General features: G+C 41.6%; 1 long non-coding RNA gene across 3 annotated transcripts in view; it reads left to right on the forward strand.

Annotated features, from left to right (window-relative positions):
- The window catches only part of LOC143669742 (uncharacterized), a 266,208-nt gene that overhangs the window by 185,216 nt on the left and 61,844 nt on the right, over positions 1–19,148 (forward strand). The window contains exon 5 of one of the 3 annotated variants that reach the window (XR_013169027.1): positions 10,001–13,357. The exons of 1 other annotated variant lie outside the window; for it this stretch is intronic. This is a non-coding gene — a long non-coding RNA (uncharacterized LOC143669742). Of the gene's footprint in view, positions 1–4,472; positions 4,573–10,000; positions 13,358–19,148 lie in introns of those variants that run through there. One more of the 3 variants, XR_013169028.1, reaches the window with a different exon arrangement.

A 19,148-nucleotide genomic window follows, 5' to 3' on the forward strand; every position in this document is an offset into this window, starting at 1 on the left:
AGAGACCAGCTCTGCAAGAAATACTAAAGGGAACACTAGAGACAGATACGAAGACAGAAGAGAGAGGTGTGGAGAAGAGTGTAGAAAGGAAGACTTTGAGTAAAGGTAAAAGGAAGGAAAATTAGAAATGACATATAAAATCCAGAAGGCAAAATAGTAGAAGAAAGTACTAGCCATGCAGTAATAACACTGCATATTAATGGATTAAACTCTCCAATCAAAAGACATCGTCTGGCAGAATGGATTAAAAAGACAGGAGCCATCTATATGCTGTCTCTACTCAAAGGACACGAGGCCAAGGACACAAATGGACATTTACAGGCCAATGTTTATAGCAGCATTATTAACAATTACCAAGAGATGGAAACAACCAAAATATCCATCAACAGACAGCTGGCTAAACAAACTGTGACATTTACATAAGATGGAATATTATGCAGCTGTAAGACAGAATAAAGTTATGAAGTATGTAGCAACATGAATGGACCTTAAGGACATTATGCTGAGTGTGATTAGCCAGAAACAAAAGGACAAATACTGTATGGTCTACTGATATGAACTGACATTAGTGAATAAACTCGGAATATTTCCTTGGTAACAGAGACCATCAGGAGATAGAAATAGGGTGAGATATTGGGTAATTAGAGCTGAAGGGATACAGATTGTGCAACAGGACTGACTATAAAAACTCAGAAATGGACAGCACAATATTACCTAACTGTAATACAATTATGTTAAAACACTGAAAGAAACTGCATATGAGAATGATAGAGGGAGGAGGGCTGGGGCATAAATGAAATCACAAAGAAAGATAGACAATAAAGATTGAGATGGTGTAATCTAGGAATGCCTAGAATGTATAATGATAGTGACTAAATGTACAAATTTAAAAATGTTTTTGCATGAGGAAGAACAAAAGAATGTCATTACTGCAGTGTGCTGAAAATAGATGGTAATTAATACTTTAAAATTTCAACTAACGTGTGAGACTATAGCAAAAAATGTTTATTTGGTACAAATCTATACTTTGACTAGTGCATCTCCTAATATAACTTATGTAAATAGTTGATTGAACACCTTAAGTATATGGAACTTTGTATAGGGCATGGGATTTTGTTGGTTTGTCTGGGTGGTGCCCTGATGAATCCCAGAGTGATTTGATCAGTGAGTGAAAAAGTGTTTGCGGAGTCCCCTTCGGGGAATGGTGAGAATGGGGGGAAAATCAACTTCCCCAAGTTGAATTCTTGATATTCTCACAGGCAGTGTGGACAGCCGGGGCTGTAGGCTGAGCCCCAAGTCTTGTGGGTTGTTCATATGAAACTTGACCCCACAGGGGATGGGTCAAGCCTACTTAAAATTGAGCCTGGGAGTCACCCCCAGGAGAACCTCTTTTGTTGCTCGGATGTGGCCTCTCTCTCCAGCCAGCGCAGTAAGCGGACTCACTGCCCTCCCCCTGTCTATGTGGGACATGGCTACCAGGAGTGTGGATATTCCTGGCAGCGTGGGGCAGAGGTCCCGGGGTGGGCTGAGGTTCAGCATCAAGGGATTGAGAAAAACTCTAGAATGAGCTGAGACCCAGCATCGGGGGATTGAGAGGACCTTCTCGACCAAGGGGAGGAAGAGTGGGGTGAGATGGGGTGTCGGTGGCTGGGAGATTCCGGGCGGAATCGGGGGGTTGTCCTGGAGGTTATTCTTGTGCATTGAGTGGATGTCACCTTGTTGTCCGGGATGTGGTGGGGAGGCTGGAGGGAACTGCCTGAGGGTGTGGAGCTGTGTTCCAGTGGCCATGTTTCTTGATGGTGATTGTGTGGTGGTATAGCTTTCACAATGTGGCTGTGTGATTGTGGAGGCCTTGTGTCTGGTGCTCCTTTTTTCTACCTTGTCAGCGGATGAGAGGAACATATGGAGTAAAGGTAAATAATGGGGGGAAAAAAATTAAATAAAGTTTCTACGCCTAAGACATTTACAATGGAGTCAGGAGGTCATTCCGGAGGTTACTTTTATGCAGCTCTCAGCCTGATATTGAAAATTGCCACAATAGGCAAAGACTTAACTAACAATGTTCCTCAAACCCTAGGGACATCCGGACACCATGAATAAACCACAAGACCAGAATTCAGTTAACTATCTAACCTTAAGAACAATTAGAGTACCACAAATATCCATCAACCACAAACAATTTAAATAATCTAATCTTCTTTTCCTTTAAAAGCCCTTGCCTAGAAATGCTATTATATGGAACAGGATTTGGGTTGCAAACTGAACCTGTGCTCCCAGAATTGCAATTCTAAAATCCCAAATAATTGCCGTTATTACCTGGCTGTTTAGTTTGTTATTTTCAGTGGCATTACATGGTGTCAGAAACATGGTCGCAGGTGACCATCGGTCAGACTATGGAGCCATCGTGGATCTGAGCACAGAACTATCTCCCTGACTGTCCAGGGTTCCTGGCAGTGAGTTCCCTGACTCTGAACTTCCCTTTCTTGGGTGGTTTCTACTAAAGGGCCATATGTTCCTTCGGTTTGAGCATGTGGCAGAAGTCCAGTTTGTTAACTTCAGTTTAGATTTGGTTGGGCTGCTAAAAGTTCCTTGCTGACCTAGAAGTCCTTTGTGTTTGCCCTTGAGGCTATAAAAGGAAAATTTTCTGGTCTAGTGAGAATTCAGATAGAACTTTAAAATTCCCATTTGGGTAATGAGCTCTTTTCAAGGAAGGGACACCTGCCTAGCCTTCCTAACAATCAATTTGACCTCAGTTCTGACTGTGAGCAATCAAATAATTATTTTGGTGGGCACAGGAAGGGCATTAAAATAAACACTATTGGAGCACCCACCACCTTTTGATGAGAAGCCCTGGCTTCCAAAGATCAAAATTCCCAAAAAAAGATAAGGTGGTCAGGGATGGGATAGACTGACACAAGGTCACCCGCCACCCTCAAGACAATTTCTGAGCAGCTAGGGATACTTGGCTGCAGGTTAGACAATTACAGCACAGGCTGTCCGCCAGGTGAAGTATCAGAGGAAAGGCACACTGTAAAACATCACACTTGCCCAAAACCTAGGCAATTCACCTCAGCCTTAGGTTTTAGAATGACTCACAATCAGAACTAAGAGAACGGGGTTCTAATCCCTCTGAGAAATTAAACGGTGCACAACCATCTAACACACCAGCTGGTTTCATGTACAAAAATTATGGCTCTGTCTCATATAAAATCTTATCCCACTGGACCTGGCACACTAGAGAAAATCTAGAATTATAATGGCCACAATGGGGATCTCTTGTTCTGAATAAATTAGTGTCTTTTTATGTTTCAGCTAGGAAAATAGAGGCTCTAAAATTAAGGAAGCTGGAAGCTGCCAAACATATAACTAATTCTAAAATTACCTCTTCAAGAAACAAGTACTAAAATAACGAAAACTAATGAAGACTTACCTAAGTGCATTTTCCAGTTTGAAAAATTATCTAAAACTCCTGACTGTTTTAACTCACCATCAAATCCCTCCTGTCTTCTTCCTCCATATCCTGGATTAAGTCTCACTCCCCTTCTCTAGTGATATGATTTCTCAAATCCTTCTGAAGACCCCTTTACCAATTAATTCACACAACTGCTGGTGAAGTGGTCAGGCCAAAGGCTGAGCAAAGCTAACTGGATGTTTCAAAACAAAGACCTACTGACAAAATGAAGTGTTTAAGCTAGCTAAAGAATTTCACATCTGAAGTTTCCCCTCAAATTAGTGGAGAAAAATCCAATTTACCCAAAAACCCAATGAGCCCATATATGAATATTATAACAGGCTAGGAAAAAACTATATAAACAATTTTCATGTAGTAACTCTGAAACCCTTACCCTATTTAATTCTTCTTCTGTTAATGGCCTTTCTTAAGAACTAACCACCACTCTAAATATAAACTAAATTGGGTCACAATGGAACTTAATAATTAGATCACACCTTTTAAGAAAGCTGAGAAAAAGATATCCTCTCAAGCTAAAACACCAGCTAAATAAGTGCCTACGAGTACTTTAAGCAGCAGGGTTCAGGGCCCCAGCACTTATAATTACTGCAAACAACCTGGACAATGGAAAAAGAATGGCCAAAACTTAAACAGCAGCAACCTACCAAATGATCTGTGCCTTCTAAGAAAGCAAAGTGCCTTTCAATATAACTGCTAGGGCCGCAGGGGCTTTTCCAATTGTCCATGTCACAGTTTCAGGCAAAATAGATATGATAGTTGGAAAAGATGACAAATGGAGTCTAATAGATATTAGGGCCATTTCTCTGTCTTAAAACCCACCACCCTTATTACCTCTGCTCCCCAGAATACAGAAACAATTCCAATGTGGTAAGGCAGTCTAGAACAGGGAGAGATGGGAGGGAAAAAATGTGTATTTTCAAGTTTGAAAATTTATCCAAAACTCCTGACTGCTCTACCCCTCCATTAAACTTCTCCTTTCTTCTTCCTCTGCATCACAAAGTCAGCAGGCTCTATGTCTGGCACAAACACCCTGCCCAGGGGCTACCCACTTACAGAAAACACCCAGGCAGCTGACCCATCTGGAACCAAAGGACCCCACCTGCGTGAGTCATCTACAGAAAAGGGTGGCACCAAACAACCTCCAACTAAATCAGTCATCCATAGATAAGGATGGAACCAACTGACCCACCCAAATGCACTATATACCACCAGGCACCACCCTACAGAGAAGAAAGGGGGAGCGAAGTAAGTGAAGCAAAGCAATAAAAGCCATTGGTTCCAATGTTAGGGGTCTCTCGCCCTCCTCTTTCTTTCTTTACAATGCACTTAATACATTTCTTACCTACTTGCTCGATCTGTGCCTCTGAATTCTTTCTTGCAGCACAGCCAAGAACCTAGGAAATCAAAATATGGTAACAGTGGGAATCTCTAATAAACCCATGACCATCTTTAATCCCTCCAATTCCTTTTCAGATAGGACCTCTTCAAGGCACTCATCTATTTTTATTAGTCCTTTCTCCGTCAATTCACCATCTGGGAAGAGATTTCCTTGGATTATTCTAAGCATAGATATCTTTCTTCCAAAAGGGGAAAAATTAGCAATTTTTAGCATCAGATTCAACAGGCCAGGATAAGGAATTAATCCCATGCAAATCCCTGACCTTTCAGTTAAAGAAATAAAATTTAAACACCACCCTCTTTTTAGATACTATTCCAACCCATGTGTGGTCCACAATGCCTACTGATACAGGATGCATTCTTTCTGCCCTATATCTCCTTGCCCCCAGGGCCATCTCCTATACCTTAAGGGAATCTAAAACATTGGAATTTTTCCTCCTCCCAACACTAAATGTCAATTGAAAAGACTTTTAGGCCTTACAGGGTAATATAGAAATTGGATTCCCAATTTTTCTTTGATGACTGAAACTTTATATGCCTGTTTAAAGGTAAACAAATCGTGCCCCTTATTTAAGATGAAACTAGTCAAAATTCCTTTAAGGAAATAAAGTATGCTCAGCACTCTGGCTCTGGAACATCCTAATTAGAAATTACCTTCTTTTTTTTCTCTTTGTCTATGAATGAGAAGGAAACATCCAAGGCTTCCTTACTCAAAAACCATAAAAACCAACATAAACTTCTAAGATAATATAGCGAACAATTGGATACCACAGCCAGAAGACTTTCCCTTTGCAAAAGGTTCATTGATGCAACTGTAAAACTTTTAGAAATGATTGAAGAATTAATTATGGGATCTCCCTTAACTATTTATTTCCCCCATTCTGTTGGCACCCTCTCTACCAACATATTAATTTATAAAATTCTCCCACTTTTCCCACCCATCTACTTTTCATACTCAATCTCTTTTGTTCCTTGGCACAACTTTTTGTACTGCTATTTCTGAGGAAACTCTCCAAGATTGCATAGCTTTAACTGACTATTATACCTCAAATAGATCTACAAGAAACCCTATTGATAATGTAAATATTATTTGGTATACAGATGGTTTCAAGCTTAAAAATAACTCAGAAATCTACCATATTGGATTTGCTATTACCTCTAAGCATGAAACAATTTATTATTTCCTTATGTAATCATACCTCAACTGAGCAAGCTGAAATTCTTGTCCTCACAAGAACCTGAATATTATCAGGAAAACAGAAAATATATAGGATGATAATCAGTATGCTTTGGGAGCTGTTTATGATTTGGGATATTATAGAAATAAAGAATTTTTTTAACCTCCAATTGAAGACAAACAGCAAACAAAAACAGATTTATGTTAGGAAATTCTTAGAGCTATATATACTGTTGTAAAGAAGGATTTTATAAAGCTTAACAGTAACTAACTTTTCTTAAGTAAAGAAGGATTGTAAAGGAAAGAGTTATGGGCCCCATCAGGCTAAGAAAAAGAACCCGGGACTTTCCCGGGGTGGTTATCTGCTTCTTGCAACCCCCATGACTCCTGGCGCCAGAAATACTTGTTGTGAAACTGTTCGTTATCTACTTCCTACATAAAGCAGAACCTGTAACTCATGTTCAACCCTCAAACCCCACCCCTTTATCCTGGCCCTTAAAAAGGCTTCCCAAACCCAGGCTCGGGGCTCTCTGTTCCTGCGTGTTCAGTGAGCCCCATGCATGTGTGGTAAATAAACCCCTTGCGTGTTGCATGAGAGAATGTCTCTTGGAGTCCTCCTTTGCGTGGCAAAACTCTCGAATTCTTACATTTGGAAGTCCCACCAAGATCTGCTCTTCGTAAGGGGAGGCTCCAACAGCTCTTTCTCTCGGGGTAAGTGAGGCCTTTTTCTCTGAGGTGCGATCGCTTAGTCTGTCAGACTGGCAGTGACTGTCGGAGAGTCGCGTGAGCACTCCCCGACCGCAACCGACAGATGTGTCCAGGGGTTGCAGGTCACTCTCCTGAGGGACGCCTCGGGATTGGGGGACCTCCGGGGACGCCTGGAGGCTTCCTACAGGGCCGACTTTGATTCTGTTTCACTTCTGACGGGGAGAGACTCGATCACAGTCATCAGGCCAGTCTGAGCTGTGTCTCTGAAACTGTATAAACGTGGTGTGCCGGCTCTGTGTGTGTCTGTCTGTATTTGTGTGTTAGGAATTGTTTTTGTTTTACCAAAGATGGGTCAGGGAATGTCGACTCCACTTTCTCTGACCTTAAAGACACTGGTCTGAGGTCAGGGAAAGAGGTCAGAATCTATCTCTTATTGTAAAAAAGGCAAATGGCAGACCTTCTGCTCGGCCGAGTGGCCCTCCTTTAACGTGGAATGGCCTCGTGAAGGAGCTTTTCATCTACCCTTGATTCGGGCCGTCAAGTCAGTCATCTTCCGCCCTGACCCGTATGGCCACCCGGATCAGCAGCCCTACATCATGGTTCGGCAGGACCTGTGTGAAAACCCACCTCCATGGGTAAAGCCGTTTCTTACTCCTCTTGGTCAACATGACTCTCCCTCTGCACTCCCAATCAAGGTGCTGGATCCTTCTCAAGCTCCGAAACTCTATCCTTCCTTACCTCCTGCAGTCCTACTGGAATCCCAATCGGATCTACTCCTCTTCGATGCAGGTCCTTCTTCCCCTTCTCCCTACCCTTCAGCTCCGGTACAGGACCCCCCTTCTCTTAGTTCACCGTCTCCATCCTCTAGCTCTCTCTCTCCGCCCTCTTCCATTCCCTCTCCGCAGGTTCACCAACAGACGATCCCAGATGAACCAGGACCGGCACATAGTACACGAAGCAGACGAGCACAAAGCCCATCTGATGTGGCGGTCACTCTCCCCCTCAGACCGTACGGGCCTCCAGTGGATGATAGACACGGGGGAGAAATGCCTGCTCTACAATACTGGCCCTTTTCCTCCTCTGACTTATATAACTGGAAAAATAATAACCCTCCTTTTTCTGAGGCTCCCACTAGGCTGACTGGATTGGTGGAGTCCCTTATATTCTCTCACCAGCCCACTTGGGATGATTGTCAACAACTCCTGGGGACTCTCTTCACCACGGAAGAGCGAGATTGGATCCTCCTGGAAGCCAGGAAGCAAGTTCCCGGACAAGATGGGAGACCCACCCAACTCCAGCATGTCATCGACGATCGGTTCCCGCTGCGCCACCCTAATTGGGACCTGAACACCTCTAAAGGTAGGGAGCATCTGTCCATCTATCTCCAGACTCTAGTAGTGGGCCTCCGAGCAGCCGCACGCTGGCCCATCAATTTGGCCAAGGTAAAAGAAATTATTCAGGGAACGGACAAATCGCCCTCAGTCTTTTTAAAAAAAAAAAAAAAAAAAAAAAACGAATGGAAGCATACCGTAGGTGTGCTCCCTTTGACCCTCAATCAGAGGATCAAAGAGCCTCAGTGGCCATGGCCTTTATTGGCCAATCAGCTCCAGACATTAGATGCAAGCTGCAGCGCTTAGACAGGTTGCAGGACCTAGTCTTGCGAGATTTAGTCAAAGAAGCTAAAAAAGTGTTTTATAAGAGAGAAACAGAGGAGAAAAAAGAACAAAGGAGGGAAAGAGAAAGAGAGGAAAAAAAATTAGTAAGAAAAAAAAAGAATAATACAGCTAATTAAGGACCAAATTAATTCTGCCCTAAGCAGGCCCATTCAAGTGCATTATCACCGGCTTCATCTCGCTAACCAAGGTATGAAACCAAAATATCTGACTGCTACCCACCCTCTCGGGTAAGAATCCCCACTCCTACGGGAGCAGCATACAACTCGAAAATATGCTTCTAGCTTATGCTATGATTGGTACCGCTGGGTGCAAGGCAAAGCACTGCAAAGGAGGGCCAAAACAATTAAAGGCCATTTTTGAGCTCCTTGAGAAGTATGCCTCATCTTGCATAGAGGTTCACTCTGCAAAAATTCCTCTCCCCAGAAAAACAGAGCCACAAACAACCTGGGGGATGAGGCCTCTACTTCCTCCAGCAAAGGTTAATGCCAAAAGAATGCTGGATCAGCATTCTTCCTCCATCCTTTTAAAAAAACAAAGGGGGGAAATGTTGGGGACAATTAAAATAGCATGTATAAAATCCACCCTCAGCGATGCTGGAAACATGCAACAAGGCAGCCAGGGCTGAAACAAAGAACTAGCCATTGTCCACTGTGCTAGCCACCAAAGAGGCTCGGACCCAGTAACCATGGGTAATAGGCAAGCAGATAAAGAAGCAAAAGCGGCAGCATTAAGCAACCCTATAAACTTGGTCCTAATAACCAAAGAAAACCAGCAACCCCCTGAGACACTATCTGAGGTTACACCCCAAGGAGAGTCGGAAGCCCTAGCTTACATACAGCAGGTCCACCAGCTCACTCACCTGAGACAGGGAAACTACAGCAGCTCCTGCAAGACCAGAGGGAATTGTACCCTCTGGCAGCCTCAAAAAGAAAAGAACTGGCAGATCGCGTAGCCAGAGAGTGTCAGGCATGTGAAATCGTAAACGGCTACCCCACCAAAGCTCCTAACGGAAAAAGACTAAGGGGAACTCGACCTGGGCAATTCTGGGAAGTCGACTTTACTGAAATTAAACCTGCAAAATATGGACTTAAATACTTACTAGTTTTTATAGACACCTTTTCAGGATGGGTTGAAGCCTACCCAACTAAGAGGAAACGGCCCAGGTCATAGTCAAGAAGATTATGGAAAAATTTTTCCCCAGTTCGGTCTACCAAAGGTAATAGGGTCAGATAACGGACCCGCATTTGTAGCCCAGGTAAGTCAGGGTGTGGCCAGGATATTGGGGATTGATTGGAAATTGCATTGCGCATACAGACCCCAAAGCTCAGGACAGGTAGAAAAAATGAACAGGACAATTAAAAAGACCCTAACCAAATTAGCTATAGAGACTGGCTTGAAAGATTGGACCATGCTCCTGCCTTATGCCCTGTTCAGGGCCAGGAATACCCCCTCTGCTCTCATGTGTAATCTAACCCCTTATGAAATCTTGTATGGAGCGCCACCTCCAGTCAAGGACATGTCCTCCATTCTAGAAATTAATAGTTCCCTCCATACCCCCTTGCTTGACAGGCTGCGAGCCTTGGAAAAAGCCCAGTGGTTCCTGTGGCGGCAGCTCTCCACCTCCTACCAGCCAGGAGACAACAGAACTCCGCATTAATATCAGGTGGGAGACTTCATCTACGTCCGCCGCCACCAGGTACAGACTCTTAAACCTCGCTGGAAAAGATCGTATCAGGTACTCTTGACCACCCCCACCGCAGTCAAGGTCGATGGCATCGCATCCTGGATCCATGCGTCTCATCTCAAACCTGCGCCTTCGCCCTCTGAGTCCCAATGGAAACTGGAAAGGACTGACAATCCTCTCAAGCTGCGGGTTCATAGGGTTACTACTCCTTCTCCTCCTTCCCCTAGGGGAACCCAATTCCAACCCGCATAAGCCTTGGAAATGGACAATAACCAGATGGGATGATGGGAAGACTATAAAAACTTGGGAGGGAGCAGAGGAGCCTTCTTTTCTAGTGACCCCTTGTAATCTTACCACTCTGGGGAACAAGCCCTGTTGCGACCTGACCCCCATCTACCTATGTCCTGCATCCAATCAGGGAAAAAGTTACTGTAACAGCCCAGGACACTATTATTATGCCTACTGGGGCTGTGAGACTTTAGCTTCAAAATGGACAACCTTAGGCGACCCCTTCCTCAAAATAGGGTACCAGAAAACCTGTTCTAATCTTGGAAGCTGTGGGTCTGATGGATGGCCCGGGGCCCACCATGGAACACTCATGACCAGCGGTAGGCCTACAACAGATTTCTCACAAAACCCTTGCACTAAAATTTGGCTTAATATCACTAACCCCTCAGATAATAGTTGGATAACTGGAAAAACCTGGGGAGCCAGATTATACGAAACCGGCACAGACAGGGGGAGGCTAATACTAATTAAAAAGGAAGAAATTCCCCAAAAAGCTATCAGGGTAGGCCCCAACCCTGTTCTGACTATGAAAAACCCAGGGCCTCGTGCGAAGCCTACGCCCCCAGGAAGGCCTAGCAATAGCTCCCTAATTCCCACTTCTTCCCCCCTTCCGACTCCCAATAGTACTTCTCCCTACAATCCAGAGACTCCTGGCAACCGATTATACAACCTAATTCTAGGAGCCTTTTCTGCCCTCAGTCACTCCCGAGCTAGTCTCACCCAGTCATGCTGGCTTTGCCTGTCGGCTTCGCCGCCCTATTATGAAGGAATAGCTATAAACACATCATATACCATCCTCCCTTCTGGCACGTCTTGCGACTGGGACGGCAACCATAAACTCACCTTGTCTGAAGTTACGGGACAAGGAACTTGTATAGGTAACCCTCCTCCCCACGTTAAAATCTTATGTGTCACCATTAATCAAACCCAAGATAATGATAAATTCCTTCAACCTCCCCCAGGTTTGAAGTGGGCATGTGACACTGGAATTACCCCTTGTGTATCTACAAAGGTTTTTAACAGCTCTGCCAACTATTGTGTATTAGTTTCTATATACCCCCGAATTCTCTGTCATTCAGGGACAGACTTAGAAACTACACTATTAAGCCAAGCCAGATACAAAAAAGAACCAATCTCAATAACTCTAGCAGTCCTTATGGGGGTAACTGTAGCTGCTGGCATAGGCACAGGGACTGCTGCCATTGTACATAGCAATCAGCAAACCAGTCAATTACAGGCCGCGATAGATCAAGACTTAAAAGAAATAGAAAGATCTGTCTCAGCCCTTCAGAACTCTCTAACCTCCCTTTCAGAAGTAGTTCTGCAGAATAGGCGGGGATTTGACTTGCTTTTCCTTAAAGAGGGGGGACTATGTGCAGCTTTAAAAGAACAGTGCTGTTTCTATGCGGATCACTCTGGTGTTGTTAAAGAGTCCATGACAAAACTCAGAGAGCGCCTTCGTGAAAGACAAAAAGAACGAGAGGCGCAACAGGGATGGTTTGAATCTTGGTTTACTAAGTCCCCCGGTTTGACAATGCTATTATCTGCTCTCGTTGGGCCTTTAACTGTGTTACTTTTAATAATAACTATAAGACCATGTATTCTAAATAGAATTATACAGTTTTTACAAAGGCAAATTAGAAATGTCAAAATAATGCTCATCAGACAACAGTACTCAATGTTAAATAACCCAGAAAATCTCTAAGATTAGAGATATGTACAAAAAGGAGTGGGGAATGTAAAGAAGGATTTTATAAAGCTTAACAGTAGCTAACTTTTCTTAAGTAAAGAAGGATTGTAAAGGAAAGAGTTATGGGCCCCATCAGGCTAAGAAAAACAACCCGGGACTTTCCCGGGGCGGTTATCTGCTTCTTGCAACCCCCATGACTCCTGGCGCCAGAAATACTTGTTGTGAAACTGTTTGTTATCTACTTCCTACATAAAGCAGAACCTGTAACTCATGTTCAACCCTCAAACCCCACCCCCTTATCCTGGCCCTTAAAAAGGCTTCCCAAACCCAGGCTCGGGGCTCTCTGTTCCTGCGTGTTCAGTGAGCCCCACGCATGTGTGGTAAATAAACCCCTTGCGTGTTGCATGAGAGAACATCTCTTGGAGTCCTCCTTTGCGTGGCAAAACTCTCGAATTCTTACACTGTTACCAAAGACTTCAGCTGTAATTAAGATTCCTTGTCATTCTTGGACAAATACAGAAAAAAGTGCTGAAACCACATACAAAAATAACTACAGAAAATGCATCTGCAAATTATATTCCCATTCCTGTGTCTATGACTTTTGAACCAAACAACTCTAATGGAAACATAAAGTGGGAAAGGGATTAAAATGCTTGCTGCTTTTATAAGCCTGTAATTAAATCATGGTTTACCCCAATGGTAAACCAGTCTTCCCTACTTGTCTCCAAGAAACTGTTGTGAAAATTATTCATAGTATGACTCACTGAAATATTGATAAAATGGTAAGTTGGGGAATGCAGTATTTCTGAAAACCATCCCCTAAACTAGCTATGAACATTTATTACAATTGTTTAAATTGTCGTAAGCATAGTCCAGGAAAACATTTCCATAGCTCTCAAGGACATTTTCCCTTCCCTGTTGTACCTTTTGAAATTTGGCAATTAGACTTTATTCATTTACGCCCATCCCAAGGCTATAAGTGTGTTTTAATAATGATTTGTATGTACTTCCATTGGGCTGAACCCTTTTCCTATAGATAAACTATTGAGGCTACTGTTGCAAGGGTTTTATTAAAAAATATTTCCAAAGTGAGGATTCTGTCAGAACTTCACAGTGACCAAAGAACCCACTTTACAGAACAAATTATGAAAACTATGCAAAATATAGGTTACTTTGCAACATTTTCATTGTCCCTATCACAAACCAATACTCAGACTAATAGAAAGAACCAATGGTATAATTAAAAGTCAATTTAACTAAATTCATGAGTTGGAAAACATAAGTACCCCTATTTAAAATTTTACACAGGGAGAACTATGAGAATAAACTTTGAAATATATGAGCCCTGCCTCATAGAAGGAAGCATGCTAACTTACTTTCAGGAACTAATCAAAACGTTAAAAAAAAAAGGAAACCCTGATAGAACAATCCTTTTGCAGCATGCTCCTGGGAGGCAAAGATATTCAAAACCTCAAAACTGCAGTTTTTTTTTTTTTTTTGTATATCGGAAACGATGCCTCCTTAAAGATGCATTCCAACCTCACTGGACAGGACCTAACAGGTACTTTTAACTAACCCACATGCAGCTAAAATAGAAGGTACTGGTTCTTGGATTTATATTTCTCACTTAATAAAAGGCCCCAGTCTTGCTTGAAAATCCATTCCTACTGGGGATCTAAAGCTCAAAATTACCAAGGTTGTGAAATAGAGGGCATCTGATGCAGACAGCACTTCCAAAACTCAGAACCAGGCCTGTATAATTTATAACTAATAGATCATAAGCTTAATTCGCCCAGAAGTAGAAGGCATCAGATATGAAAGGCTCACCCAGGATCCAAGAGCAGGCCTCATTTTCACCAGATTGAAATGAACTCAGCAACACTGCTATACTATTCATTATTATCCTATTAACTCTCTTATTTGCATTTTTATTTCTCCCTCACCCCTTCTGTGTATTCCAGTCCATTTCTGTCCCTCCAACAATGATTTTTACCCCTTTTTAAACTGCTCTCACATTTACCCTCTCTTCCTAGACCCTTTCCATTGATCAACTGTTTCGCAGTCATACATAAAGGTACTGACCTAGACAATCTATCAAATTGCTGGATCTGTGCTAATTTAGATTCCACAGAAGGGCCTCAGTCATTGGCCACCCCCATAGGCACTTATTTAATTAGCTAAATCTTAGACCTTGAGGAAACTAGATTCATAACATATTTCAAGCCTTCCTTGCTGATCCTTTTTTATTTTATATAGTCACTATAACTTATTCATTATCTCATCTTCAGAATAACGTGACAACTGCTTCCCAAATTATGTTTACTAGCCAAACCCTTAAACTTGAAGTTTACAATTATAAAATTTATTTCTGTAATGATGAAAGGAAACATAATTATAATTAATACTTAAGAGTCACCCCCTGAAAACATCTTTGTAAAAGTGCCCATGCCTCAAGCCAAACTCCGCAAATAAACTCAGTACTTTCCCCTCTACGTGGGGAATGACCGAATTCCAGGGATGGATGAGCCTCGCTGGTGCTAAGGAATTAATATCAAATGTCGATTAGTGATGCTTTCGAAGAAAGATCTTGATCAAAAGGGGGAATATTAAAATACATAAAATAAAGTTCTCTGGCTAAGAGATTTAAAATGAAGTGACAAGGTCATTCTGGAGGCTACTCTTATGCAGGCCTCAGCAAGGGAACAGACTGCCACAGTATGCAAAGCCTCAAGTAATAGTGTTCTCAGAACCCTATGGACACTTGGATACCATAAACAAACCACCAGATAAAGAACTCAGCTAACTATCTAACCTTAAGGGCAATTAGAATAACCCAAACATCCACCAATCACAAACAATTTGCATAATCTTTTCCTTCAAAAACTCTTGCCTGGAAATGCCAAGAGTTGCTACCTAAATGTGTACTCCCTGGATTGTAATTCTAATACCCCTAATATATTTCTTTAGTGCCTTGTAGCTTAGTCTGTCATATCTAGGTTGACAATATATGTCTCACTGTAGAATATGGTCCTATTGGAGTCTTTGAATAATCTAGAGTTTAAAAACCACTTTGCATACTGTTTAATTTGGATACCCACTGTCAATGCAACATAATCAGAAAAGTCCTACTCTGGGTGTAACAAACTATGACACTAAATTTCAAATTTTCTATCCTAATTGGGTTTATTTTTGCCAGAATGGAAGATATACTTAGTATGACTACTATTTTTAATTATATATGTTCATTTCCACAATGCTAACCACTTCCCTATTTGATTACTTCCACATTCTTCAGCCAATTTAATTATTGGTTTAAAAAAAATCTCACCCTCTCTACATAATTAAAACCTCGGTTTGTATATTTTAACATAAAATTATAATAAAATGTCAACAATAAGTGGCATTGAGGGACCAACATATCTATTTTCCTTTGAGAAAGATTACATTTTGTATGAAAAACTTCTGGTTTCACCTCCAACATCTAAAGAGCTTGGAAGTTATCATTCAAGTCTGTATAAGAAAACAGCTGTACAAACTGAAAATCAATAACTTTTTTTGTACTCACCTGAGAATTGAGGGCTAAGGGCAAAAACCACCCTGAAATATGGACAAACAGAAGACTCATGGACAGAGACTCACAGCCCAGATCATAAACACAGAAATGACTGGAGCCCATCACTGGTAGGAACTTTTAAATGGTAATTTTGACAAATTGATGGAGGTTCAGTGTGAATTAGTGCAAGAGGGGCTGCATACATTTTTAGGTGTTTTACATCTAGGGACCTCACTAGGTTCTCACAGTGAAGAGCCAAGAAAAATATTCTCAAATCTTTGGAAAGGGGACAGGAAAAGTAACCGTTTTGAAATAGCCCAGTGCCTTCTCCATAATAAAAGCTTACTCTCTAGAGAAAAGATGTTATCAGAGCTTTATCTTACCTAAGCAGCTCAAGGGATCAATTCCAGCCCCCCTCCACCTTTCCTGTCTCACCTAATGGAGTAATGAGAGAAAGGGGGGAAAAAAGGCTAAGGAACTCTTGGAAGGTCACAGTTTAGGGACACCGGTCCACTAATGGCCTGAGATGTAATCATAAAGAGAGAGAATTCTTCCCCTCTCCAAAACCCTAACAGGCCCCAATATAATAGTGGATTTAGAGCTGAAAGAACTGCAAACCACAGGCTCTACTTAGGAATTTGCAGGGAAAACCAAAAATATAACAGGGGAAACAAAAACATGCACAGAAGAGGAAACTGAAACCTCTGTTACCTACAGCTACAGCAACAGTAAACACAGCCCAACTTCAAGTCAGATTAACATAAAATCTCACACTAAAGTCCTGTTTACCTCAATTCCTATTACCTGATATGTCATGTCCTGCTTTAGAAAAACAATTAAAAGGCAAGCTAAAAAGCAAGAAAATACATTCCAGGTCCTAAACTGCATGCACTTCAGGGACAGTTAAGGAAGTACAGTGGGTAGAGAATACACAAAATACTTGTGACTAATTTCCTGACAAGGTCAGCTGTCTGCCGAAAGCAACAGTAATACTTCATCCTTTTCTCGTGATCATGCCTTACTAAAAATACAAAAAAAAGTGGAAATTTGAGTTCATTTTAAGTAAAATTTTACAAACATGAATGTACATTGCACTGATTTTAGGGAAGTGAGCCTGCAGAATTTTAGTGAGTGAACCATGCAGTTTAAGTAAGATTAAAAATTGTAAAAGTGTCAAATAATAAAATGCTGAGCAAAATTCATTAAGCAAACCTCCTGGCATCATTATGGTATGTCAGCCTCAAAAAATAAAGAGGACTTACACTGTATCTAAGCAGATTTTAACAAGGGGATACTATTTATTTATAGCAATTGCACATGCTACGTATCCTTTTATTTCCCAGCAAAACCTGAGAAAATTGAAAGACTCTTCAGTTAAATTAACTAGGGTTGCCTGGCTAATCAGAGCATGAGCTAGAATCCATGTTCTATGTGGTTATTTTCACTCAGCCACATGGGTGACTTAAACTTTGCTAACATACACAATTGCTTATACTATAAATCTCCATTTTTTCCATAATATCTCCAGAACCTACTGGGGTGATTTGCAAGAGTGCCTGCAAAGCTCATATTTTGCTGCTTCATCTGCCTGCAATTGCCATCCAAAATAATGATGTCTCTTTTGCCTACTAAATCTCTTGAGAGCACTACTCATGGGCAAACCCAACCAGGAACCACATGGGAAGGCGATTCTGATCAATGTGGTTCCTAGCATCTACTTTGTGGCACACAAAATAAAGACAGACAAATACATAGTAGTAGTGATATTTAGTGAAGCAAAGTATCACATTGCATACCTACTTAGTCTGGGAACTCAGAAAAGGGCACCTACCATTTGAAGGAGTGGAAGCTGAATTGGTGAGAAGGGAGAGAGGAGGTACTGGTTGGGGAAAATAGCGGATCTAAATGCCTAAAGAAGAGAACACAAAGAGCCCCAAAGACCAACAGAAGTCCACTGTGGCTGGAATGATAAAAGGAAAAATGTGGCTAACAAGATTTCAGATAAAGCTGAGAATTGGTAGGAGGCCAAAGGATTATGGGTTTTTCTCTCTCTCTCTTTTTAAGGGCATTAGGAAGTCATTAAGGTTCTGAAGAAGAATGAATGAGACATATTATTTGCATGTTGACGTTGATTTTCTTCGCAGTGTGGAGAATAAAGGTGGGCATCTCTGAGGTAGGGAATCAGATTAGGCAATGTAGATCAATTAGGAAGTTATTGCAAGAGTGCAGTGGAAAGCTGATGGCAGCTTGGAATAGGGTGATGGAGAGAAATGAATATAGACAAGTAAAAAGCAAAATTAACAGGGCTTTTTATAATAACCAGACCTGGGTGATGAGTGATAGTGGGCTTGATTTTTTTCATGTGTGATTCCAGATCTACTCTCCACCTTTCTCTACTTTGCTGTCATCCCGAGGAGGCTGCTCTTTATGGGATAAATCAAAGGGCCCTTGACCTATGGCTTCTCATTAGGTTTGGCAGATGAACAGCCCAGCAGGAGATTCATACAAGGGAGCAGAGTTAGTCCTCCGCATTTATTATACATGAATGAAATAGTTGTGGGTGACCCTTTTAAGGAGCTACTTGACCTATATAAGCAGAAAATTTCTAGATTACATAGGCAGAAATCTAATTCTTCTTTTTGTGGGAACTCCCAGCATTTTACCCAGTTCCAGAACTGTGCCAGTTCAGAAAGCTGCTCCTTCATTGACAGGCACTTTGAAGAACAACCAGCAATCTGGTGACAGGGCTTATGGTGGAAAAAATGCCCCCCCCCCCCAAAAAAAAAAATCCACATCCTAATCCTTGGAACCTGTGAATACTTTAGGTTAAATGGAAAAAGGAAATTAAAGTTGCAGATAGAATTAAGGTTGCTAATCAGTTGACATTAAAATAGAGATATTATTTTGGATTTTATCCAGGTGGGCCTAATGTAATCACAAGGGTCCTTAAAAGTGAGAGAGGGAAACAGAAGGACAGAGTCAGAAGAGATGTAATGATAGAATGGTTAGAAAGATGCAATATTTTAGTCTTTGATGATTGAGAAAAGAAGCCATAGGCCAAGGAATGTGGCATCGAGAAAATATATCTCCCCTAGAGAATCCAGAAAGGAATCATCTTGATTTTAGCTGCGTGAGATCCATATCAGACTTCTAACTTACAGAACTGTAAGATAATAGATTTGTGTTGTGTTAAGCCACAACATTTGTATTAATTTGTTACAGAACAATAAAAAACTAAGCAAGGCCTTTTTATAAGCCTCCCTTGAAACCATCATCTGAAACAATAAAATAAAGGTGATTTACAGGGACTTCTTAAATAGAGGTTCTAGACTGATGTCCTTTGCGGTACTTACAGACAGTCTTGGCCTGAGCCCAACTCATAGTAGATTCTATAAGACTGCAGACCCATGCTGTGGTTATTTCCTCAGATAACAGAATGTGTATTGAAAATAGGTATATTTAACAAACAGCAAAATCCACATTGGCTCCCTGTTTTGTGGAA

The sequence above is a fragment of the Tamandua tetradactyla genome, chromosome 26 (genome assembly GCF_023851605.1).
Source record: "Tamandua tetradactyla isolate mTamTet1 chromosome 26, mTamTet1.pri, whole genome shotgun sequence".
In the NCBI taxonomy this organism is placed as follows: Eukaryota; Metazoa; Chordata; class Mammalia; order Pilosa; family Myrmecophagidae; genus Tamandua; species Tamandua tetradactyla.